At 47.3% G+C, this 25,682-nt stretch overlaps 1 protein-coding gene and 1 long non-coding RNA gene across 4 annotated transcripts in view; one reads left to right on the top strand and one right to left on the bottom strand.

The window, feature by feature from the left end:
• The window catches only part of ARHGEF4 (Rho guanine nucleotide exchange factor 4), a 205,676-nt gene that overhangs the window by 160,657 nt on the left and 19,337 nt on the right, over window positions 1–25,682 (top strand). The window contains exon 1 of one of the 3 annotated variants that reach the window (XM_064435813.1): window positions 12,625–13,118. The exons of the other annotated variants lie outside the window; for them this stretch is intronic. The gene's annotated coding sequence lies outside the window, so the exon portion shown is untranslated. Of the gene's footprint in view, window positions 1–12,624; window positions 13,119–25,682 lie in introns of those variants that run through there. 3 annotated transcript variants of the gene reach the window in all.
• On the bottom strand, window positions 1,842–12,481 carry LOC135309638 (uncharacterized). Its single transcript, XR_010369833.1, has 2 exons — window positions 11,143–12,481; window positions 1,842–10,848 (listed from the first exon to the last, which is right to left on the bottom strand). It is a non-coding gene; the product is annotated as an uncharacterized LOC135309638 (long non-coding RNA).

Here is a 25,682-nt window from a genome sequence, read left to right as displayed (position 1 = left end):
TACTATGGTAACCACATTATTCTTAGCCTTCTTGGAAGAAACAGCTTTCAAATAAACAGAGAAGGCTGAAATACATTTTCAAGGCTGTTGGCAGACCAAGTGTTGCATTAAAGAACAAAACACCCAACCACTGAGTTTTAGTTCATTTTGGATCAAGAGAAAATGATTATGAAATAAAAAAGAAACCTTTCATAAAACTAGAATAATTTATTGGCAAGAACACTAGAGGGATGAAAGAAACTGGGAAGGTTGTATAGAGCCCACCTAAGAAGATCAGCATGAGGGTGTGTAAGAGCCAAAAAAAATCAATCAAAAAGTAATAATAAGGGTTTGGGATGAGAAAAGAGGCAGGGGAAGTAATTTTCTTGGGGCATCTGTTTGACATTCTTTCAAATGCTTTCTTGATCAGGAAAAGAGATTTTTGTGTTTAGATTGTACTTGGTAGAGTTTACTTTGTGTTTGTTCCAGATAAAGACCCTGTCCTTGTATTTTATTGTGTCCAGGGTATCACTGGGTGAAAATGCAGCAAGAGAAAAATCTGCACTGCAAATACATTGTGATTCTGTCCTTCCAGTTCTCCATAAATGTTATGTATAGCACAGATCCAGCTTCAAGCTTCATTAAATGTGTTGCAGGCAGTGTGAGGTGGAGAACAGGAGGGATTAGGCACATAAAAACCTGGCTCTGGAGTGACCATGGTGATGAAAAGCTGTCTAGTTTTCCCCACTAAGTAATTGGCCTGGGTGAGGAAGGTTGGACCTCTTTGCTTGGTAACATCTGAGGTGTCTGAGGGTTTGTTGTGTCCTGCTTGGGGAGGGCTCGTGCAGCTCTGTGCTTTGCAAGAAATGCAATTGCAGTTTTCAGCACAGCCCTTGCAGCCCTCCATGAACAGCACCGTGCCCATCTTGTGAAAGCAGAGCTCTAAGTGTTCAGAAAATAACAGCAAAACTCCCAATTTTTCCCTTATCTCTTATGGCTCCGTGCCTGATAAGTTTGGAATTTGGTATGTGAAAAGGCACAATTCATTGCTTCAGCAGGCCAGGATTTTATCTAAGACACGTAGCCACTGCTGCCTTGTGTTTTAAAGTGACAATATCATAGTGTCCCACAGATGTTTGAGCTACCCGTGGTTGTTGACAAGATGCCATTAAGCTAATTGGCTCCATCATATATGTTTCTGATTTAACAAAGTAATTAACCCAGAGAAGTGCCCAAGGTGGCACACACAAGGCATGTGCCACACACCCAGGGCAGCAGACACTGTGGCAGAACTCTCTCCATCTTACTGAGTCTCTCAAACATTACTCTGGTGCTGGGCTCTTTGATCTGAGCTGGGTTCACCCAGTGCTTCTCCCAGACCGGTCAATTTAAACCAGACTTATGAACTGTTGGGGTTTTTTAAAGTAAAAAACTAAAACAAACCAGCAAAACCAAATCAAACCCCCAAACTCATAAAATGTTAATACAGATGAAATCAGAACAACGGATTTTTATTTTGTTAAACATGAATAATATCCTTCATAGCCTTTTTCACTTCATTTATCTTCATTCTAATTAATAGAAATCTCTTGTGTACTATATGAAGGCAAATTTCATAAGACAGAAACATTTTAAAATGGCAACAAAATATTGCCATTCCTTTTCTTTAAAAGAGTGCAGAATAGATTGCAAAATCTGTGGTCACCACAGATTTCCAGACTGAAAACAGAATGATTGATCATATGGAAGCAATAACATTCTTGTGTAATCTGGGAGATCTATTATCACTTTTGTATGTTAATGTGAGTATATTGCTAAAGCAAACAGAAACCAGTTAACAAACACCTGCAGCACCCACTGAGTTGTTTTTTTGGGGTTTTTCCCCTTCTGGAGGACCTAATTCCTGCTTTTGTGTCCCACGTATTCCTGCAGCCAAGGCTGACAGCTGTGCTCCAGAAGCAGCAGATATGATTTATTTGCAGGATATAGTATAAAGCTCAGTGCTGTCAAGGACAAGAAATAATGTTCCCCTGTGGATATGAATCTTTACTAGATCCTGGTTTTTGGTCCCAAGTGCTTGTGTAATTTTGTGTAGGGCTTAAATGTCAGTGTTCAGAGTATGGAGTCAGAATTGTAACTTCTTTTACTGCCTGGTGGATTTACTTTTTAGAGGTTTCTGGTCTGAAGACTTTGAAGGTTGTTTTAGAGAGCTTTTTGCAATGGATTTAAAGGAAATCAGTACATTCAAATACTCTATGGCAATTATGTCTCATCAAACACCAGGATCAGTAGCTAAGTGCTCCCAGGGGTTTCCAGAGCCATATTTCTGCCTTCTACCACGGGCAGCTGGGCCTGCTCTCAGCCATTTTCTCACGTCCTCCTCAGCACTGGCACTTGGGCATCCCCTGAGCAAGGGATGCTCCCTCAGAGGCTGAAGATGCAGAGAATGTGATGGAAGCCAGTGTAGCTCACTCAGCACTGAGGAAAGGCTGTCATGAGAGTAAATGTTGGGATTTTTTGGAAAGGGGGGAGAAATGGGATGTGCTTTCACACCTGCAGTCATGCAGTGAGTCCTTACCCATCCAAATGCTTGTTCTCAGCCATGGGAGGTGAGGGCAGGTGGCTCCCCTACCATGGGTCTGTTGCATAGACTCCACGTTGAACATTTCTGTAAAATATTTGGCTTTTTTTTCTGGACCACGCTTTCTCTGAACACCCCAATTAATCTAATACACATTAGGAACAAATAAAAAACCTCCAGACTTAGCTTGGTTTTTGGAGTACGAATAATGGGGGGCTGTTAGAGTTCTAACTCCCAAACCAAATCTCTGTGGTGGGACAGTGCTGCAGGTGCATTAGGGAATGGACCTCTTTCACCAAGCAGAACCAGAGCACACAGTCTCAAGCTGTGCCAAGGGAAATATAGGTTGTCTATTAGGAAAAAGTTTTTCACTGAAAGAGTGATAAAGTTCTGGACGGTCTGCCCAGGGAAGTGGTGGAGTTACCATGTGTTTGAAAAAAGATTGGATATGGCACTGGGTGCCAGGGTTTAGCTGAGGTGTTAAGGCTGGGTTGGACTCAATTATCTTGAAGGCCTCTTCCAACCTGGTCACTCTGTGATTCTGTGAATTCTGTGAGTGGGTATGGGCTCAGTCTTTCAGGGAATCCAACTCCTGCTTCCAGGAGCCGAGCTGGAGCAGCAGAACAGGAGAGGCAGCCTCTGGCTTTCACCTCTTTGTGGGCACAAGTGTGCCCCACATGCACACAGACGTGTTTGAAGAGTGGGAGGCACTGCCCAAACTTTCATCCTGGCTGTAAAACAGATAAATACGTCACTCAGAGGAGATAACTGGAGACAGTGTGGTGGATTTGGAGCTCTTACATCAGCCCTGCCAGCTATTAGATTGTAAAGACTAACAGCTTCTGTTAACGCTTGTTAATGATCTCCTGTGTGTATGAGGGGACTCCATAAAATGTCTGGGTTTTGTCTGCATTAAATGTGTTCCCAGTTACTGGGGTGTGAGGAGGGGCTTGGCTCCACAAATAGTATTCCCTTTGGTAAAAAAAAAATGATCCAAGAATGTTTTAACTCCTGAAGTAACTTGTGCCAAATCACCTCAAAGACTGTTTGTATTTTATCCAGCGTGTCCATGTGCTCCCAGAGCTCTGTCTGATGTTCCCCACCACTTAAAGACAATACGATGTGTTTACAAGAGGTCTCTATCCTAAAGATAAATGCTTTGGCATCCCATTAAAAGGGCTCCTTTAACCTGTAGCACTGTGTCCTGTAGGGATAAGGGCTGTGTTGCAGAAGGTCTTGGCTTCCTGCCTGCCACTTTCAGCTCCTGAGGGTCATTTACCACAGTGCCACTGAGATCTTCAGATCCTCCCAGGGGGCAAGGCAGGCTCTAACCCCTCGAGGTCCTCGTGGTTCTACCTGCTGAGGGCTCTCACCAGCACCTAATCAGGGTCTGTGCAATGAAACCAAGGAAATGTGCAGGTGAAGGGGAGTGATTTCGCCATCCCTGTGTAAAGTGGAAGCCTTTCAAACCTGCCCTCTCTCTGATACAAAGAAGGAATTTACCCTGTCCTCAGGAGCTCCTTGTTTGGCTTTCAGGGATCTTGGCTTGGTACCTAACTCTCCAGTGCTGTTTTATGGGAGGAAGAGCATTAGAAGCATGGTGATATTTGCAACCCTACAAAGATTTTGGTTCAGAAGAGCAATAAACTGCTGTTACCACTGCTTGAAACGGGAGCCTGACAGTGTGCAAAGACAAGTCTGTTTTGCAGAATCTTGGTGTTACAATTTGCTCTGCCAGTGTCTTTATTTTAAAAATAGGTTTGGGGATGTCCATACCCCAGTTTAGCAGTTCAAGAAACACCTGGGATGGATAACAGAGCAACAAGCAAGTGGATATTGGAGTACAAAGATTTACTGAGAGCAGGGGATAAAGAAGGAATGTGAGAGAGTAGGAATGCTGGGTAGAGTAGAGTTTATTGCAGAGGTTATTCCAGGCTTAAGTGTTTGCATGGAGACAGGGAAGTGAATATCTCTCATTTTATACCATACTTGTCTCAGGTTCCTCTCAGCATGGTTTTGATATCAGAACATTTCTTGGATTTGTTCTCTTCTCCAAATCCTGATTTGGAGGAGCTTTTCCCTGCAAAGAATTTTCCTAATTCTCTGAAGACAATTGATCCCAGTGGTGGAAAAATAAAATCCCTCCCGACTCTTTTGACCCTTCAAAGAGCACTGTTAATCCCTCAAGAGATCTTCCCCATCAAGCAGGGGGACCAAGGCCCCTCGTCCTATACTTGGTAAGTTAGAGGCTGAGTTGGGAAAAAGTTTGGCCATGATTTAACAGAGTGAAGGCACTGACATATTCCTTGCAGTTTGATGTTCCCACTTTGATGAAGCAGAAAGATCAACAACAATAACCAAGCTGCTCAAATGCCAGCCCTGCTCCTCCTGAGGCTCGTGGGAAGGCTGCCCCTCTCTCGGGGGCACTTGGGGCCAGCCCTCCTGGGTGCCCTGGGAGAGCCAGCTCACTCATTCTCCCCTTGCAGCAAAAGGAGGAAATGTTCCTGCAGTGACCCCGTTGCTCCCACCAGGAAGGCTCCACGGGCAGGGAACAGAGCAGCCTTTGTCCCCAGCAGTGGGGCTGTCCCACACACCTCCTGTGCCCCTGGTCAGGCTGTCCCAGGCCTCAGGGGACATCGAGCTCAGCTTCTTCCTTCAAGTGTTGGATTACGGGGAACAGTGACCTAGAAAGGTGCTGTGGGGATTGTTTTTTTCAGTTCTCCTTCTAGCTGATGTTATCTGTGATCTCTAGAGAAGATCCTGTTTCTGGCTGTTCCACTGACTCGCTGCTGGCAAGTCTCTGTGTCAACAGGTTTTATGAAATGAAGGCAGGGTGTGTGAGCTATCCAATACAGATTGAATGCCCTGTTTTCCCCACATTCCTCTGTCCCTAGTGCATGCTTTGCTACTAAAGCAGAGGGGCACCCTGTTCATTTATTGCTGGGGCCTGATAACCCATGCTCACCTTTCTGATTATCTTAACAACCACTCACCAGGTTTGCTTCTGAGCTGTGTCAGATTCTTAATAATTTTTGGGGCAGTTTTTGGAGAACAGCCCATCAAGGTTTGATATTCAGGGTGTATTGTTCTGCTGCATTTTTTCAGCCTTCTGGCTAAAACAGAGGTACCAGGGGAAATATCACCTCAGAAGGCTGCTTGACCAAGTAAAATTTCTGCCCTGCTTTTTTGTCATGTATAACATAGGAATGCCTAGCCTGATTTTTATACACAGCTTATGTATGTCTTTATTCTCTTATGGCTTTTCTCATTCTCATGGAACTTGTTCCCATCTGTGGAGCTTATTCTTCTCTCCAGCCCTCCTATAGCTCCTATACTTACATCAGAAGGCAATGAAGGAGGACTCCCAAACTAACATTACTACAGACCAGCCTGGAAGAACTTTAGAGACCTGTCACTTGGAAACAGTTTTCCTGTTCTCTGTCACCACAAGACTGGTATATTCTGTAAGAGGTGAGGATGCTGAGCAGTAAAAAAAAAAAAGGGTCAGAACACTGCTCTGCAACTAAATGCATTATTTTAAAGGTGGCAGGTAAAGGAATGCTGTACTTGTAATTTTATAAAGTGTGGGCTCAGCAGAATATCTGAGACAGCCCAAAACTACATTGCTTTCTTGTAAGTCCCTGTAAGGCCAGAAAGAATGGCACTAGTGGTCTAGAAACAACCAGAAAATGAAGCTTGGCCCTGTTCCCCCTCCCCTCTCCAGCCACCTCTTGTAGAAACTCTTACAGGGATTGTCTGTTAATGTTTTTCCAGCTTTGTACATAGGCATCTTCCTCTACTCCATGCTCCCATATTCACCTTGTCACTCACCTTGTCCTGTGATTCATCCTACTTTATCTGTTTCACTGGCTTCATGCAGCTTCCTCTGACCTCATCTGCTTCAAGTCCCACAACTCTACCTGTGCCTGTTTCCTCTCCTGTTTCCTGGACTTTTCTAGGGGTATTCTCTGACTGTTTTCCCCTTATTCTCTCTTCCAGCCCACATAGTGCCCAAATGGCCATTCCCTTTTATTCTGTTATCCATGGCTGTCAAATTTTTAGCTCAAAACCATGATAGCACAAAACCAAAAAGCATTCAAGTAATTTCAGGAGCCCAAACACCTCCTCTCTCAGTCACTAAGGATGTCATTGCCAGCATGTCTGTTCCTCTGCCCTGTAACAAGAGTGGTGTGGTCATTTTCTGTTCTAACCCCTTTCCAGATGTTGCATTCAGGCTCTTAATCTTGCTGGTCTCCAAGCATTTCCCTTCTTTCCATCTGCCTTACTACAAACCCCATTCAGCCCGTGTTTATTTCAGAGCATCTTTATTACAACATCCTTTGTTCTGTGTCCAATTTGTACTGAAAATATCCACCTTCCTAGGCCACTGCATGGGCTGTGCCAGCCTGTATTTGCTTCTCCCTGCTTGTTCCTTGTTCTGCCACATCTATCCTAACATGCTTGCTCTTGTTTCCCAGGCCATTGCTGTCTGTATCCTTCTCCTGCCATCCCCAAATCCCCAAAGCATGCCCAGCTCCAGCCCAGCTCACCCTCAGCTCCCAGGGTGAGGTGTGGGATGTGTTGTGTCAGCACCAACACCTTCCCTTGGCACTGGAGCTGCAGGTCATGCTGGTAATTCCCAGATGCTTCAAACATGTGAACAGTTGCTGTTGCTACTCTTGAAAATAAAACTTGCTTTAGGAGAATTTGGAAGATTTTCTAGATTTAGTAATGTCTGAAAGCAAAAGACTGGTTGCTAAGCAGATTGTCTCCTTCTCTTTTCTTTTTTTTTTTTTTTAATTTTTAATTACTAAGTCAGACTTCTAATTAAGTCAGGGGTGGCCAGTGTGAATGGCTGCTTTTCTTGCAGTCTCCCAGTGGGGTCATGCCTTAATCTATGCACTCCATAAGGAGATGATCAGGGCCATTTTCTTTCCATTCAGAGTTATCTCGTGAGTCGTGGTACTTAAGCACAAGAACAGCTTGTAAAGTTTTGGCAGCACTGCCTGAGGAATCTGCCCAGGGAAGTAGTGGCTGTAAAAGCTGAGTGGGCTTAAACCATGCAGAGCTAGAGAAAGATGCAGTGGGAGTAACTGCACTCTAGTAACACAGTGTTACACACTGTAAAAATTCAAAGCAAACTCTGACAGACTGTTTTCCATTTTAGAAGTACATGATCATATGCAGCTGAAAAAGCTACACTTATTCTGATGTTTTCTGGCCCTGGCTCAAAAGGAATGCTGTCCTTTTGGGAGGTGTTATCTGCAGTGTTACTGAGATTTAGCTCAATGCATAGCAGGGTTGAGAGTTGCTTAGTTTGTATGTTGGGAAAAGTGTAATTCCGGGAGTTAAGAAAATTTGGTTTCCTTGGAATGATTTGCAGGTACAAATGCTTGCCTCTCTCACAATTTCATTGTCAGTCTTTTCAGCTGCTGAGCTGTCATCCACTGAATATCCACTCATCCTGGATTCTTTTTTAGAAGATGCGTTTGGAATGGTTCATCACACCAGTGTTATAGATAGAAGTATTTTTATCACCCAATTAAAAAATAAAAATCACCAGAAGCTTCTTCCCTGGCAAGTTCTTCAATAGCTCTGTGTAATGGAAAGGGCAGTAATAATTAGGTGATTTTTATGTCAAAGAGAAGTTGAAGGGGGAAAAAATCCAGTCATGTGGACCTAGGTGAATCTGGCTGTTACAACATTAAATGTTTCTGGAAGTGCTGAATGTGTTCTCTTCCTCTGCAGTTTAATGCCCAGCATTCCGACAGCCAGTGATGGCACCCAGAGGAACAGGGGAATTCACATTTGCGTCTGTGCCTTCCGTGGTGCAACAAGAGAGAGGAAAGCTGCCTCAGAAGGTATCCTCTTTTAGGAGTACCTTAGGGAAACTTGTAAAGGAGTTCACATTTGCTGTGATTTGCACATACAGAGCCAGCAAACCCTGGAGCTGCCTGCCTGCTGTGTCCATGGGCTCTGCCCTGAGCAGGCAGCTGGGGCAGGAGCTGTCTGTGTGTCAGCTGGGCCCAATCCAGGCCCAGTTCTAGCACTTCTGTCTTTGTTAATATTTAGATAATATCCTTTTCACCTTGTTGGAGGTGGAGTGTTGATAAATGACCCAGTAAGAGCTCTTTTTCTGTCTATGGATATTCAGAGCCTGGTTTATTAGTGCCTACAATACTAGAGTATCCTTGCCTTTAAGAGGAGTTGAATTGTGTTGTTCTTGTACTTGCAGCAAGCGCATTCCTATTTGTGACAAGCCAAGAATAGGAAGTCCTGGAAACGTGCTCCAGCATGGTATGCAGTGTTCTACTTGGAGCTTTGTTTTCCAAATCTGCTCACCAGGAGAGAGGACAAAGGTGCTGAAGGTGGGGCTGGTCCCCCATAGCACTGCTCTTGGTGGCCTGGCTGTGGGACACGAGCTCTTTGCTTTCCCAGCATGATGGACCCAGCTTCACTGCTTGTCTGCTCACTTATTTATCTTTGTGCTGCTTATTGCAGTTCTTATTTCTTCACATTTATGTGTGTGTGCCTTGCAGTTTCCAGTTCAGCTGTTACAGTATTGAAACCCCCTTTTCAGTGGTCGCAGTGGGTTTGTCTGTACTCCTGGCCTCCTAAAAATCACACCTAAAACAGTCTTCAAAAGCTTAGGCCTCGTGTGCTAAGGACTGGGCAATATTTAGTATCATTTTGATGAGACATGAAGGCATGTCTTTTGTTTTCTATTTTATCTGATATTAGACTGGGGGGTTCTTGAATAGCTCATTCCCTGAAGCCTTGGTCACTGAGCAGCTCCTGGGGCTTTGTGTGTGTCCAGGCTTTTGAGGCTGGATGTGCTCACTTCTTACTCTCTCTGAGTGGCAGCATTATTCCCAAGGTGCAGTCCTGGCTGAGGATGGCTCTTAGAAGAACGAGTCAAAGGAAATTATTACAATTGCAAATTAGATTCCAGTGGAGATTGTGCAACAATTATTTGAAATATGCTCCCTCAGTGATAGTTACACAAAGTGAGCCCTGCTGTATTACAAGCCACAAGGTAAAACTTCCAGCTATTTCATCTCTTGCTGGTGCCACCTACCACAGAAGCATGTCTGATCAGTGAAGAGTAAGAATGAGGCTTTATTTCCATGATGGAAAAATGCCATGTGATGTTTAGCAGAGTGCAGCAGTAGCTGGAGAGCCCCCCCAGTGCAAACACTTGGAGTTACCATGGAAGTGACTCCCCTGTGCAGAGTCTCTGCCCCAGACCTTGTGAGGGGATTCACTGTGAGGGTGGAAACAAAAGCCAGGTCACAGCTAGAATCACTCTGCAGCTTTTGTCCTTGTCCAGTTTCTCTTCACTGTGGGGTCAGAAGGGTGAGTGCCCCTTAACATTAATTGTGCAGTGCTCCAAGATGTACATGAGGCAAATATGTTATTTGTGCCCAGGCAATGCAGTGCAGGGGTACTTGGGTCTGCACATCAGAAGAGCAAAGGAACATAGCAGGGGCTTGGGGAGTTTCTTAGACACCACAGAGTTGGATGAAAATGTACCTTCCACTACAATTTTGTACCTTTTTTGCCCCCTCCAATTTCTTTCTGCCATCAGTTTCCTCTGGACTTCTTTTTCCAGAGGGGGTCAGAGCAGTGTCCAAGAAGTGAACTGCTTTCCCCTTTCAGATGTCTTCAGCCAAACTTTCTGTGCTTTCACCTCCAAATGTTTTAGCATGTTCGTAAGTGGCAAAGATTCCAGGAGACTAGTGGAAATTTCTGTCATGGATTTTAGAAACTACCCTGTATCCTGCAGTACTGACAGTGCAGCTCTGCCAGCCTTGTTGAATGTCTGGAGTTTATCCATTTCTTTTCAGTGTAACTATGTGCTTACAGAAGATAGTAGCTGCTGTGCAGGTTTCAGAGAAGTGGGTGTGATCATGCTCTCCATTCACCATAATTAGCTCCTCCTGAAGATCTACATCCCACCCAAATCCTGCTTGGTGGCTTATGTCCAAACTCAATCAGGCAAAAAAGCCTTCAAAGCCAGACAAGGTTTGCAGAATGCCCAGGAGTTGAACAATGCAATGATGCGAGTCAACTGTAGACTTGAAGAACTTTCAGTAAATTGAAGTCTGCAAGCTTTGAACTGTTCTGCTGCTGTGCACATGGCAGGGAGAAATAGTTTGTTAAAGCTTATCAGCTCTAAAGCTGGTTATCAGTCACTGCAGGGCAAAAACTCAAGCACGGTGAGCTTGGGCAGCCTGTGGATCCCAGCAGTTTGCTCTGTTTGTGGGGTTTTCCTACAGGTCCTGAAGCTGCACTGAGAGCACAAGATATCCTACACACCATTCTCCTTGTTCTACATTTAGGCTGAAGACAAGGAGGTTTGCAAGATCTTTGTGTTCAGAAACAAGAAACTGAAATAATTCTTGATTTGATTTTATTATGACTAAGAAAGACAGCTATCTTAAACATTGCAGACAATGGAAGTTTTGACTGCCCTTTCTATATAGTCCCTGCTGAGGTTGGTGAAATTTGGGCAAAAAACCTCCAAAATTAAAGTACCAATACACACAACTCTTAAACCTTTCCCTATTTAAATATCTTACCTGCTGTTTTCCAGGAGCTGTACAGATCCCCAAGAAACATTGTAGGCATTGATGTGCTGACGCCTGAGAAAACCCAGTTTTTTTGTTAGTTTGTTTCTCAGTTGTGAGAGAAGCTGAGTGTTCCATTTGTACCCAGGTTGTGTGGCTGCTCCCACATGGCCCTTCCCAGAGGTGGAGGCTATGGAAGGTGTTCAGCAGTTGGGGTGTTTAAGGGGGACAACCTTGTGTTCTGGTTCCTGCACCTAGGAATGTGTGTGGCCATGTTGGAAACTCCTGTGTAAAGTGCAGAGTCATCCTCTTGGATAGCTCCATCCTCCCTCTGCAGCTCCACTAACAGCTCCAGTCTCACCCAGCCCTAAATCCAAGGTCTGCATTGAGCCCATTTTGGTATCAGCATTGCTGGATTTGTATCCCTCAGTTTCACAAGGGGGAATGTGTGGTGTAAGTGAGAACTGGAAGATGTGAAGCTGCCTCCTGTCAATGAAAGATCTGAATTCTGAGTCCTCCTCCTCCTCTCCTGGGAAGCGATTGCTGCTGGCTGTGGAGTAAGAAGTGGGCTCTGCTTTGCTGGCTAGAGGAAACAAAAGGCCTGCAGGGGACTTGATTTTGATGAAAAATGAAGGCATGTCTTTTGTTTTCTATTTTATCTGATATTAGACTGGGGGGTTCTTGAATAGCTCATTCCTTGAAGCCTTGGTCACTGAGCAGCTTCTGGGACTGTGTGTGTCCTTTGAGGCTGGATGTGCTCACTTCTTACTCTCTCTGAGTGGCAGCATTATTCCCAAGGTGCAGTCCTGGGCCTGTGCTGGGTGCTCTCCGTGATCTATCCCTGATCCTTCCAAGGAGGAGTGCCTTTCCCTCTGTTCCTGACCCAACACGGGTGGGAGATACGCTCAGCTGGGGCATCTGTGAGTGCGCCAAGGGCAGGGCAGCTCGGTGAACTTTGCAGTCCAGCAGCAAAAGCTAAACTATAAAAGCACATTTAGGGCTCTGCAGCGCTGAATAGAGGTTTTCTGATTGCAGAGGTTTGGAGATGTGCAGTGACTCAGGCCCACGGAGACACTGGCAGAGGGAGCCAAGTCCTTTAGACTCTCTGGCTCCAGGATGCTGCCAGGAAAGAACGAGCGGCAGAGCCCAGCAGAGGCTGCGGCTCCGGGCAGGGCTGCACCTCCCACCCTGGGCCGACACCCGGCACCTGTTGCTCGCCCAGGTGTGCGGGCTGCTCCCCCGTGCAGGGCCGGCCCGGGGATTCGCCTTGTGGCAGCACTGGCCTGCTGCTGGCCCGCTCTCAGCGCGGGCGGGAGGATTTAGCAAAGCAGCCGCCTAATCCCGCGCTGACCCTCCTTGAGGGGCCGCCTCCCTCACGGCCGGGCTGCGCTCCGCGTTGCCAGGCCCCGGTGTATCCTGGAGACGGAGCGCAGCGAATCGCGGCGCCGCTCTCTGGGAAGCCGACACCGCCGCCGGATTGCGGAGCTCCGCCACCAGGAGCCCGGTGTCCTCCTCCTGCCGGAGCGATGGCGACGGCTCCGTGGGCACGGCGGGCGCGGGGCCCCGGGGATCGGCTGCCGAGCTGGCCCTGAGCTGAGGGGGCGTTCGGCACACGTGCTGCGGCTGTGCCGAGCCCTTCAGACTCCTGCGAGCTGCAGACAGCTTTCGTTCACAGCCCTCTGCCCCATCCTGCCCTGGCAGGCACTTAGGCTTTTTTATTTCTTTTTTTTTTTTTTTTTTTTTTCCTCCTGGGGGCTGAAGCCATGGCAAAGGTCCCCGACAGAAGCAAGCACAAATGGAGTGCGCTTCACACTTTCCTCCGCTGCAACATGAACCCGGAGACCCAGCGGGTAGTGGTCTTTGTCATCCTGCTCTTCCTCATCATCGTCAACGTGGTGCTGATGTTTCTTTTGGCATTTCACTGAAGGAGGACTGCCGGTAGTGGTGTGGTGCATGGGGCTTTCCAGGACTGGGCAACAAATCAGCAGGTCAGCTTGTCGTTGTCTGCCTCTGGTCTGCTTGTCTGCTGTTACGGTGACTGTGTGTCTCAGAGCATTCCTTCCGTGTTTTTTAATCATGAGCTCCTTCCCCACCCTGCTCCCCTGCTCACTCTCCTCCTGTCATCACTTGTGCCTTGCGCTTTGGATCCCAGGTAAACAAGAGAAAGGGAGAGAGCTAACAGAGCCAGCCTGCTTAATTGTAACCTCTCCGTGGCACTAATCAGCCTTGATTCCTAGCCGTGACGATTCCGTGCCTGCACGCAGCCCTTCTGAGCCCTGGAGAAGCCCGAAGCGGTGCTGCTTTGCTTGCAGAGGGACAGCCATCCTGTAAGGAGCCCTTACACAAGGACCAGCTACATGTAAACACCTGCTGTAAAAGCTGAAGCCTGTAACGCCTCCGCTGCTCTGTCACTGTGAGCGCTGCGCTGTGCCATGAGTAATGCCCAATTAGCCAAAGAGATTGATTAATAGAGCCCATCAGGAATTCAGGCTGAATAAACGCTGCAGCAGTGTGCGAGGAGGGTTTTGCTGGCTTTAATCCCATTTCCTTTATGATACCTCAGTGCTTATCAGCTATATGTATCAAAATGGCTGGCACAGCCGTGGCACAGGACACTGCCTGCAGGCCCCTGGCTCCCCACGGGCCGGGGCAGCCCTGCCCAGCGGGGCAGCAGCTCCAGCAGAGCTCCTGGGGAAGGCCAGGAGGAAAGGGCAGCGAGGCAGCCTGCCCCACGCAGGCCTGCTCACCCCTGTGATGCTACCAGCAGCCCTGCACAGCACAGCACATCCACACTTGGCACTGGCACCCCAGTGGAGCAACCCTCGACTCGATGGCCTTGGAGGAGACCAATCCCTGGAGGAGGACAGACTGGAAAGGAAGGCACGGTGCACTGTGCTTAATGACACTGCTTGCTTTTGTGCAGAAGACTGCAAAAGATGCAAGCCCTTAAAATTCAGCAGGATCCTTCATTTTGTGTGTTAGGTAATCTGCAGTTTAAGTACAGCTTTCACAAGGGCACTGTGTTTGCTGGCACTAATGGTTGAGGCTACTGCAGTTCTTTCAGACCTGAATATTTATGGCTCCTGGAGTCTGATCTGGTGTTGAGAAAGGCTGGATGGTGGTGTTGTCTCTGTCATCATGAGTGATGTACTCTGTATCAGTTATTACTGTGATTGTGTAATACATCAGTGTCGTACAAAACCACGTCACTTTAGCACGCAGAGAGTGGAATTTGTACCTGTGGAGCTCCTTTCTGTCACACCTGAGGTGCAGAACGTCTTTTCCCTGAGAGAGGACTCTCTCTTGCAGTTCTGGGTGTGGGGCAGCAGCAGGCCCCAGGTCCCTGCAGTTCTCTGGGAATCTCTTATGCAGATGAACAGTTCTGAATTATTAAAAATCTCAAACTAGGCTATAAATTCTATTATCTAGCCATTGTGATAACAGCCACCAAAACCATTCAGTCTATGTCGTTTTCTGAAGTCACTATTAAAAAACCCCAAAAGCTAACTACAGCTCACAACTTAGCTTTCAAACAAATCTGTTTTCTCTTGCCTCTAAACTTTACTGAGGTCTTGGTTTCAACAGGAATCAGAACCGAATGGCATAAGGTGGAAAAAGGATTGTTTCTTGGAAAGGCCAAGTGAGTGATGGGAATGTATGCCTCAGTCTTCAAATGGCACATGAGGGACCAAAGTACAGCTTTGGGCTCATAGGTGTCAGTGACAGAAAGCTTTTGGCAGCTGCCTATGGGGGCAAATCCTGTACAAGGTTTGAGCAGGTTCTCAAAGTGCTTGAGGTTCAGAAGCTCCCACCCCTCGTCAGTGGGAGCAGTGAGAGGCCTCAGCATCGTGGCAGCCCCTGCAGCGAGTTTAGATTTCTGTCGTGCCTGCTCTGTATCTTGAAATACTGCAAAAAACCCCTGATGTTAGGTGAGAAGAGCAGTTGTTCACAGGGCCTGCATCCTCTGAGGAGGAGCTGGAGATGGGCTCCCTTCATAATCCCAGGTTTGGCTCAGCATGTGGAAGCTGTGTGGGGCAGCTGGGAAGCTGAGCACTCGTGTCTGCCAACCCAGGCTGAGCCTGGATGCACCAAGTGACTCATGCTCTTGTTCAGCTCGGTGCCATGTCCCTGAAATGTTCCTTGGGTAGCTTTTGTCACTGAACTGGAGACTGTAGCTTCCTGTTCCACTCTGCCTAGGAAGGGACTTCAGGGAAGTTTGTCAGGAACTTCTTTTTATTAAGTGTCCTGTCAAATTGGTTAGCATGGAGCTGGTCTTGTGGTGATGGAGTAATTCGCCCTCTGCTACTGCTGCATGCTCAGTTTGGGGGTGCCTTGTTCCTCTGCTTGCTGGAAGGCTCTGTTAGGTTGGGAATATCAAACCTGGGAAGGCCTAGGAATGCTGTGAGGTTGGGCAGTCAGTGCCTCTGGGGTGCAGAGCTGCAATGCTTCCTGCATGGAGCATTGCAGTTGCTGATGGAAAGTGCCCCAGCTTTCCCCAGCAGCAGAAGACCTGCTCACTGCTAGAGGACTAAAGGAATTGTTTCTCTCCAGGACTCTGGGGAGGGCAGGACAGTGAGGAAAAAAAGTATGTTATAGGAAAGGGTAATGTACCCTCTGGTGAAATTGCCTTTCCCTTCCCTGCTTGGGGCAGTTTGCATTACTCCTGCTTAGGACAATTTTGTACCAGAACAGTTGGGAGTAGAAAAAGTAGAATTGGTCTTGCATTTAAAAATTGTGATCAGAAAAGTATCAAGATTACAGAGAACCCTTTGGAAATACATGTTCCAATACTGCCTGCCACAGGTGTTAGCTTGGGCTGCTATGAGCCTGGGAACATTTTTCCACTTAATGTTTGGTGAATTTTGATTTCCTCTTTCCAATGCTTGTTTAGATTCTTGATACCTGACTAATGCTGAAGTATCTGTGTCGAGTTTTGTTATGGGGACATCTGTGCTTTCCTCCTTCCTCAGCTTCCTCTACAGCTGTATACATTCAGCTGGAAGCTGCAGTTGACCAGTGTTAATCAGCCTGGTGTTAGCTGTGACTCATTCAGTCCTGCCTCTCATCTTGGCTGAAGAAGCTGCAATGGCCAGGAAGAACAGAGCTGGTAAAAGATCCCTGAATCATGTGCAGAAGCTGTAGATGGTGACAGAAAGACAGTGGGGAAGGAGAGAGCTGGGGGGAGGGAGGAGGCTCTGACATTCCTGGTGGGTTTTCTAGTTTGCTCTCAGTGCACTTATTTGCCAGGAGAGCTCTGCAGAAGGGCTGGGATTGCCTTCCCTGAACACCAGGCCCTGCCCTGGCACTGGGGCCACAGCCCTGGGAGGGAGCAGCACTGCCAGGGCAGGGGGGACAGGGCAGCTGGGGAGCCCCCTGCTCCCTGATGCCCCCTGCTCCTGCTGTGGAGCAGGGCATGGCAGCCAGGCCCTCGTGTGGCCACTGGACACCTCCTCCTTCTCCTCCTCCTTCTCCTTCTCCTCCTTCATCCCTGGGTGCAGAGGGAGGCTGTGCCTGCACTCTTCCCATGCCCTGTGGTGCTCTTTGAGACAGGGACAGGGACAGGGACGTGTCCTGAGCCCTGCAGGGACAGAGACAGGGATGTGAGGTTCCCTGAGCCCTGCAGGGACAGAGACAGGGATGTGCTGTTCCCTGAGCCCAACAAGGACAGGGTTGTGCCCCCTGCATGGCAAGTTCACCAGAACATTTCACAGGCAAGAGCTCTGCTTCTGCTCTGCTTTGAGCCTTATGAGAGCAAAGATCTGTGAACAGGAGCGAGACCAAGACATCATTTCCAAAGGGAGATCTGGGCTTTAGATTATATCTTTGCTTAATTTGTTCTCCCAGGCTAAACTCTTTTCTGTGGTGATATGTGGTATCTGCTGTCTTTGTGATTTATTCTTGGAATCCAAGGCATGAGCTGGCCAGATAAGAAACACAATAAGCATTTAGGATGATACCATCAACAATTACTTTTAATTACTCCTTCCAGTGCTTTGATTTAAAAGAAAATAAAAAAATTAACACACAACAAAAGAAGACACATTACACAGGTTAAAGAAAGATTTCTAGAGGGAGAGTACTTGTTATTGATGCTGTCACTGGCCTTGTTAACTACAGAGTGTGCTGCAAACTGGAATAAAATTATGTCTTATATGAATCTTTGTATGTGTTCTTTGGCCAGGATATCCATTTGGGATATCAGCTCAGGTATGGGATCAGTTGCTGTCTCCTGCTGAGCTGGGCTGGTTTGTAGCACTCAGTACCTGAGTGTTTTTGAGCAGCACAAGCACAGCAGGGCTCCACTGCTTGTGCTTGTTCTCAACCATGATCTGGTCCCTTCCTGGCATGTGGAGTATCTGCAGTGCTGTGGAAAATGTTATATGGAAATAAACCCACTGGATATAGGCATTGTGTGAATCCAAGCAGCTACACAGGGATCTCTCAGCCCAACTCAGCTTTCCTCACCTCACCAGATGAAATGGTTCCAGCAGGAGATTAGGCAAAGACAGGCTGCTAAGGAGTCATGGCTTGGTATTTTTAGCATCCCAGTTCACACCTGTAGTGCCCAGGAGCCAGCACTCGTTATAATAAGCATAATCTAATTACAAAGTGAGAAGATCTGCCCTGGATGCCCAGAGAGGAGTGCTGGGGACGGCAGGAGCCCATCGCTGCCTGCCCTACCAGAACGTGCTCAGCTGAAACTGAGCTGCCTCTGCAAAACCACTTTGTCCTGCTGAAAGCTGTGGCCAGGATCACTCCAGGCATGACTCTTGGTGCCAGGGCTGTGCAGGGAGCCAGGGTGACATGAATGAGCACTGGTGCACTCCAGGAGGTGTGGGATCTCCTGCCTGGACCAAAGGCCTGTCCTGCAGGAGGAGCAGCAGCTGCTTTGGTCTCCTGTAGTCAGAGGACTTGTTTGCAATGTGCTCTTGGAAACAGGAGTGTGGTTCTGGTTCGAGGCCTTAGCTTTGTTTAGGCCATTAAATCTCCTCATCCAGATGATGTGGATGTGAGGCAAAGGAAGAAAATGGATATATTCAAAAGCAGAATAGTACAGGGCCTCAGAAATCCCAGGAAGCTGCTGCTTCCTGAACATTTTCTTTACCTAGCACAGGACACTTCCAAAAGGAAAAGGTGGGTTTTGTTGTTTTTTTTTTTTACTAGGGTGTACATAACTTGAAGGACTTTCTGCAGGGACTACAAAAGAAATTACTCAGTTTTATATTTACAGATACTAACCAAAAACAAAGGCTTATGCAGCCTACTTTGCCTGACAGTGAGACATTATCAAGGTATTTTTTTGTTCTTCTCCTCTATCTGTTATTCAGATTTTCCTTTGCCCCATTTTCAAACAATAGGACAAACAGCAGTTCTTCGTTCTGTGAAGAAAGGATCTAGCCCAGTGTGTGTACCATGGGAAAGAGATCACCAGACAGGGGATGGTGGGTGGTGGTATGGTGGAAGTTATAAGTTTTATGTCACCAAAACTCTGCAGGGAAAAAGTGAAGAAAGAAAATGGATGCTGAACTGTGCATGGTTCTTTGAGGCAGGGAGAACATCTTAGAGCCACGTCATGGAAATTGATAAACAATCTGTTGGCCCAGCACTCCTGCCAGCACCTGCCAGTGCTGGACAGACTTTGGCACAGTCTAATGCAGGGGAGATGTTTTCACAGGAGATAGGAGCAATAAAAATGATTTCAGCATGTTTTTGCAGTGTGTTCCATTGCAATTAGCTCATGCACACACATGAAAAGGGAAGCCATGAACTGTGTTTGGGGCTTGATGCTGACACTTGGATGATTCAGAAGGGTTTGTTAGCAATGCAATTGGTATCTGCTTTTAAATGTTTTCTTTAGCCTTATTTGTAAAACAAATTTAGGTTAATTTGCCTTCAAGCTATAAGCAATTCCATAACTTGCTGTATCTTTTGGAGGAAAAGTCACCAGCAGGCAGAGAGCCTGTGACCTGCTTGGCTCCTTTTCCTTTCCATCTTCAAGGAGCCAGGATGCAGCATTTATCCTCAATAAATCTGTGTGGCAGAATAGCTACAGCTGAACTGGTTTGGATACATTATCCTGTGGGATCTGTGGAGTATAATCCTCATTTGTGCAAAGAAATAATGATGAAAGAGAAAGCAAAAGAGGAGGTAGATAGGAAAAATTCCAGAATTAAATCATGAGAGAAGTGGTGGAAGCAGGAGCTGTCCTGCAGAGAGGAAATATCCCAGGGAAATGTGCTGGTGGGAGTGCACAGAGGGTAGTCCTGCAGCAAGAGGAGAATGGGGAAAGCATAAGTGACAGAGAAATATGTTAATGTAGCATTAAATACAATTTTATGATGAAAATAGTTTTTACTTGGGTGTCTGAGAAATGGCAGTGTAAAAAAGATGCAACAGCAATCACTCTTAAATGTGTGAACAACCAAACAGAAACATCCTGGGCCATTTCCATTCCCAGGTTGCACAGTTAAAATCAGGGCATCAGAAAATGCAAAAATTGTGGTAACCAGCTTTGCTTCATCCTCTGCAGTGAGTGTAGACTTCAAAACTCTTGGTGAGGTCAAGTGGGGAGTCAGGCAGTCTGACACAATTTTCATCTACAGCCAAACTGGAACCAGAAGCCACAAACAACTTTGTAGAGTGTGAGCCCTAGGTCAGAGTCTTGTTCCAGCCTGAGGTTCAACCCCAGGCCTTGCACCTCTCCAGTCTTTGAAACCAAGGGAAGGAGGAGAAGGACACATGGACAATTTCCAGGTGCTGTTCTGGCATTAACTGGGCTGGTTGGGGTAACTGGGGCTGGCTGGGGTGAGGAGTGGGAGAGGAGTGCCTAAGCCAAAAGTTAGAGATCTTAAACCACTTTTAAGCCTTAGAATATTTCAAGCTCCTTAAGCCACTTTAAGGCTTTAGATGGGTTTAAAATGCTTAAAACACTGTAGGGCCTTAGATGAGTTTAAGCTGTTTAAGCTGATTTAGAGCTTTGGAATGACTTAAGTTTTGTGTCTTTAAGGTTTTGAGGTCCTTTGAGCTCTTAATTGCAAAGGGCTTTCTGGACATTTTGAGTGAGGATGTGGCACGTGCCTGCTCCTGTGACCTGTGTTCAGGGACTCTTTCTCCCAGGCAGTATCTGGACAGCCAGGTTTCCCTGGCTGCACTTTCATCCTCCTTTCAGGAGGAAAGAAATGCATGCCAGGAGTCAGACATCCATGTGTAGGGATGGATGGCTGCTCCAGAGGTGTGTCCCTGGTGAGGGTTGCTGGTGCAGGATGGAGTGTGTGGGATCTGCTCTATTGAAAGTGTGGAAATGCTGAGGAGTCCCAGCCAGGACAGGAACAGCCCTGCCCCAGGGGACATCCTAATGTCCCTGTAATTACTGTGCTGGCAGCTGCTGATTTTCCACCTGAATGCCAGTGTTGCTGCACCTCATGGGATGTAGCTGTGCCTGCCAGGTTAACAGCTCCGGGCCTCGCTGGTTTTAAGAACAATTTGTATCTGAGGGTAATACAGATAATCAGCATTTCCTTCCTTCTGTGCTCTTTATACCCTCATGCCCTAAGGGTGAGATAAATGTCACCCTCATGCCAGGTCTGTGGGGCCAGCCAGTGACACTTTTACCTGTGACTTGGGCACTGCTCAGGAGCAGAGGCAAGCATGGCCTGACCCTTTGCCTTGTGCCCCTTCCCAGGTGTGTCTAAGGTCCTTGGTGGGCTGAATCCAGACAGGATGTGTTTAAATGTCCTTGAAGGACTTACATTTACTTAATCTTTTTTTAAATCACCTTTTAAAATCACAACCTTGTCTGTGGGGCTTCCGGTGGCACAGTTTAATTATGCACCACAGGGAAAAGGTCCTGCTTTTGTCCCAAAAAATCTGATTTCACTGGGCACCCAGCAGCCTGGATTAGAAAGAGCCTTTTTGTGAGCCTTCAGCTCACGGCCACCCTCCATCCACCTGTCTCTGCTGCAGCTTCAAGGTCTGTCTGGCTTGTGCTGGCCTAGAAACTCTTCCCACCTTTGATTCATGCTGCTCTTTGTGCCTTGCCTGCTTCTCCTCTCTCTTTCTGAGTCATTCCTGATATTTGGGCTTCTGACCCTGATGGAGAGGGCTGATGTTTTCCTAAATAGGTCTGCAAAGGCCTTCTTGAGGAGCAGCTCATTTAGTCAGTCACTTATGTTAGATATTGTTTGTGTTACATGTGAATTTCTGTTGCCATTTTGTCACCCTGTCACTCAGTGTTGTATCTACCTGTTTAGAAAGAGTGAAAATACGTTTCACTTATACCAGAAAATAAATGTGTTATATACAGAATTTTCAACAAATGAGCTCTGGAAAATTGTTTGACAGGTTAAAATGGAAGCTGCTTTTCAGCTTTACCTCCTGTACATGTTACCAGCTACTGCAATGTGCAGCTATGAAATGTGACACACACAGAACCTGTTGCAGAGTTACCTGAAGGCTTGAGAAGGGCTTTGCTCCTGGTTTTTCCTTATGCCAAACCATAGGGATCTTATTTCCCCAAATTAGCAGTCCCCCTTGACATGGGAGAGTGGTGGTTGGAGCCCTGGGGGAACTGCCAGGGTCAAGGTGATTTAGGTGTCCTCCTCAGCTGCAGGTGACTGTCCCCTCTCCTTCATAAGGACTTTTCTGAGTTATTTCAGCCAAAACTAAATGGTTGAAAGCAATTTTCAAGTTGTTTTCAGTTGTAATAACCAGCTCCCCCGTTTTAGGTGAGGAGCTGGGAGGTTCTTGCATCACTCTGGGGTTTGAAGGATCCCATTTAATGGCACCCAGGGCATGTGCACCCCTTGCTCAGCCCAAACTCCTCACACACAGGTCCACTCAACACGAAGCACAGCTCTGCCCCTGCCCTGCCCCCAGGGGCTGTCCCTGCTCCTGCTAAAGGCAGATTTCAAAGCCTCTCCTTGCCTTTAGCAGGGGGAGCCTCCACCCCTTCCCATCTGGTTAAATCACTTCTGAGGGGGAATCAGGACTCAGATGATATAAATAAAAGGGAATAATGTAATTAATGCCAGTCATAATGGTTTTGTGGAAAATAGTTCTTAGCAAATAAATGTGATGACAAATGTTGAATGTTTGGTAAATGGAGGCAGCTGTACTGGATGTCACATGAGGAGTTTAACTACAGGCACTGATTAAAAAAGCAGCACTGTGGAATATCAGTGTAGCACACTTAGCTGGATTAAGATCTTTGTTGACTGACATTTTAGATTTGTTAAGGAGAATCAGTGTCAAATTAAAATATTTTGAATGGAGATCTGCAGTGCTTGGTAAATGCCTGAGAGTCCTCCACTACCCTTAATCAGTCTCAAAAATCTGTGTTGAAAAATATGCAGCTTACAGTGCAGGCAAAGGGCAGCAAATGCCAGGGGCATGGCTTGGCAGGGGCACGGTGTGTGGGCTGTGAATGAAGCAGTGACACGAGCCTGCCCACGAGGGGACACGTGCCCCTGGCACACTGGCACGGAGGGCAGAATGCAGCAAGGAGCCCTGGAGTGTTTGCTGTGCCTGCAGAGCTGGGCTGGTGGTTCTGGCACCCTGCAGCCAGGCAGCAGCAAGCCCAGTCTAGCAGAGGCAGCCCAAATTCCTGCCTGGCAGCGAGGGGAGACAGCAAGCCCAGGGGCTGGGTTAGCTCATCGTGCTGAGAGAGGTGCTGAACATGAGCCCTTCCCTGGGGTGCCTGTCTCCCCACGAGGGGACATGCTCTGGAAAGCCCATCCAGAGAACTCCTTCCTGCTGCTCAGATGGCAGAAGCTCCGTGAGATAAATTTAATCTCTGTTGCCCATCATTAGACAGTGAAGCTGAAAGTTTTGAGAGTAAGCAAGAGCAAGCTGTCAGGACAGCAGTGTGCCCTGGTGGCTAAGAAGACCAACAGCAGCCTGGCCGGGATCAGGAATGGTGTGGCCAGCAGGGGCAGGGAGGTCACCCTGCCCCTGTACTGCACTGGTGGGGTCACACCTCCAGTGCTGTGCCCAGCTCTGGGCCCTCAGTTTGGGAAGGACCTTGGGACACTGAGCACATCCAGAGGAGGCAACGAGGCTGGAGAGGGGCTGGGAACACAAACCCTGAGAGGAGCCCCTGAGGGAGCTGGGGGTGCTCCCCTGGAGAAAAGGAGACTCAGGGGTGCCCTCATCACTCTGCACAGCTCCTGAAAGGTGCCTGTGCTCAGCTGGGGCTGGGCTCTGTCTCCAGCAGCACTGACACAACCAGAGCACACAGCCTCCAGCTGTGCCAAGGGAAATACAGGTTGGATATCAGGAAAAAGTTTTTTACTGAAAGAGTGATAAAGTTCTGGAATGGCTGCCCAGGGAGGTGGTGCAGTCACCATCCCTGGTGTGTTTAACAAAGCCTGGATGTGGCACTGGGTGCCAGGGTTTAGCTGAGGGGTTGGGGCTGGGTTGGACTCAATGATCTTGAAGGCTCCTTCCAACCTGGTCATTCTTGGAATTTTGTGACAATTTCAAAACTATCCCATGGGTTCAGTTCAAGGCAGAGGCCAGCTTTTGCTTCTGCCCATATTCACAGAAAATAAGTATTTGTGTGCATGAAGCACAACTTTGGGAGATGTGTGAAAGTAATTTTTTTTCACTGCAAGGTCTGCTGCACCTTGCATGAGAGAGGCAGAGGAGAAGCTCTGGAAGCAAAGTGACTGCTGAAGGAAGTGGAGCTGTGGGAGGGCTTTGCCTCTGGGGTCAGGACTGCTGCAGGGCGTAAATGTTTGGTGAGCTGGACCAGTTCACCTTCAGTCTGTTCCACACAAGTTGGGGGGGTCAGGAATGAGCACAGGCTTCATGGCAACCATTTTAGCTCACCAGGAAGGGCTGGGTTCAGGTGCTCTTTGTGGAACATGTCTGTTTTAGAGCCACAGAGCTGAAAAAATAAATTCTATTCTATTGGTACCTTCTCCCCGATCTTCCCTTTTCCCAGTTCTTTTGATGCTCCTGGCTTTATTTTTTGGCTCTGCATGATCCAGCGTACTTGGTGTTGTCAAGAGAAAGCTATTCAAATTTTATTCAAATAGGAACGAGTAGCTCAAAGATAAATATTTCCTAAAGGCATCTTCATCCCTCCTTCTGTAAATTGCTGAGATCTCTTATCTCTGTTAATACTGCCTGGAGGTCCTGTCCAAACGAGACCAGGACATACAAGGTAATTATGTCAAGGTGTCCAGCCTGAGACAGACAGGGACCGAGGAGCTGCAATGCCAACAAGCCCGTGGCATGGGCCTTGGCATGCCAGCTCTGTTTGCTCACACATGATGGACTTCATTTGGGGCAGCTCTGTGCACAGCCCTGGCCGTGCCTCCTCCTTGGCAGCCTCTGTGTAGACACTGCTTGGAGGAGCCATCCATCAGTGCCACGGGAGGAGCTGCCCTGAGTCCTCAGGATTTTAGCTTTTCTATTTTTCAGATCCTGTACTGCATTAGTGCATAACTCCAAACTCCATACACAGTGTTAGTTACTGCCTTCACATTTTGCTCACACAAAACAATCCCTCTGGGCCTGGAACCCAAGGACACCCAACAGCCTCAGGACCCAAAAGTACAAACAAAAGTGAATGGGGGGAGCAAACTGGGGGTAAATTAGCTGAAGCTGTAATTGGAGAATTTACTCCTGATATGTAAATGGACCAAACGTAATTGTTTGAAAAACTGGTGCCCATTGTCCACCTTGGGTGTAGCCCCTGGGAGGCTTTGACTGCCCAAAGTGAACCTGTTTGAAGGCCTTCAATAAATACCCACTTTATTCTCTGAATCTTGTCTGGCCTCTGCTCTAGGGAGCCACCCCAAGGCCTCAGCTCCAGTGCCTTCCCCAGTGCCTTCCCCTGCAGCAGGGAGAGCTGGAACAGGAGCCTGGGGCTGGGGCACACAAAGGCCAGGGCAGTAACAGAGCTGCCCTGGATTTTCAGATTCAAACATCTGGGCTAGTGCTGCCTTTGGGTTGCAAATGCTGCTGTCTACAAAGTTAGATGTTTTTATAAGCAAAGTAAAGAAGTTGATTTCTGATTGTTTTCCCCACTGCCAGCTGCAGGAGCAGAGCAGCTGTGGGGTGGCTGGTTTGCATTCTCTAACTTTTCTCTGCTACACACTTGTTGGGGCCTCTTCAAGAGCATGTACTGAGTTGTCCTTGACATTACAAAGCCAGCACAGAAATGTTGTTTCATGTGAAAATAAATAGTTGTTTTCCAAACCTTGCTTTAATTACAGAGATCAAAGTGTGGTGAGCTGAGCCCTTTGAGCTGAGGAGGTGTTTGGCAGGGGTGAGCATCCCCTTCCATCCAGCTCCTCTGGGAGCCAGGAGCTCCCTCTGCAGAGCTGGTTGATGGTGCCACCTCAAACACATTTTGCCAAAACCCTTTTGCCTGCTGGTGTGTTTTATCCTTCCTGGGGTAGGAGGGTCCTATGGGAGTAAATCACACAGGACTCCATTTTCTTCATGGTGGAAAAAGGCCATTCTTTATTCACATCACTCCTTTTCATACAGTGTTACAGACCTCATGTGGGACTCCAGTTAGTCACTAATTTTCTTGCCAATTA

The sequence above is a fragment of the Passer domesticus genome, chromosome 11 (assembly GCF_036417665.1).
Source record: "Passer domesticus isolate bPasDom1 chromosome 11, bPasDom1.hap1, whole genome shotgun sequence".
NCBI lineage: Eukaryota > Metazoa > Chordata > Aves > Passeriformes > Passeridae > Passer > Passer domesticus.
This window is presented reverse-complemented; position numbering and strand designations above follow the sequence as displayed.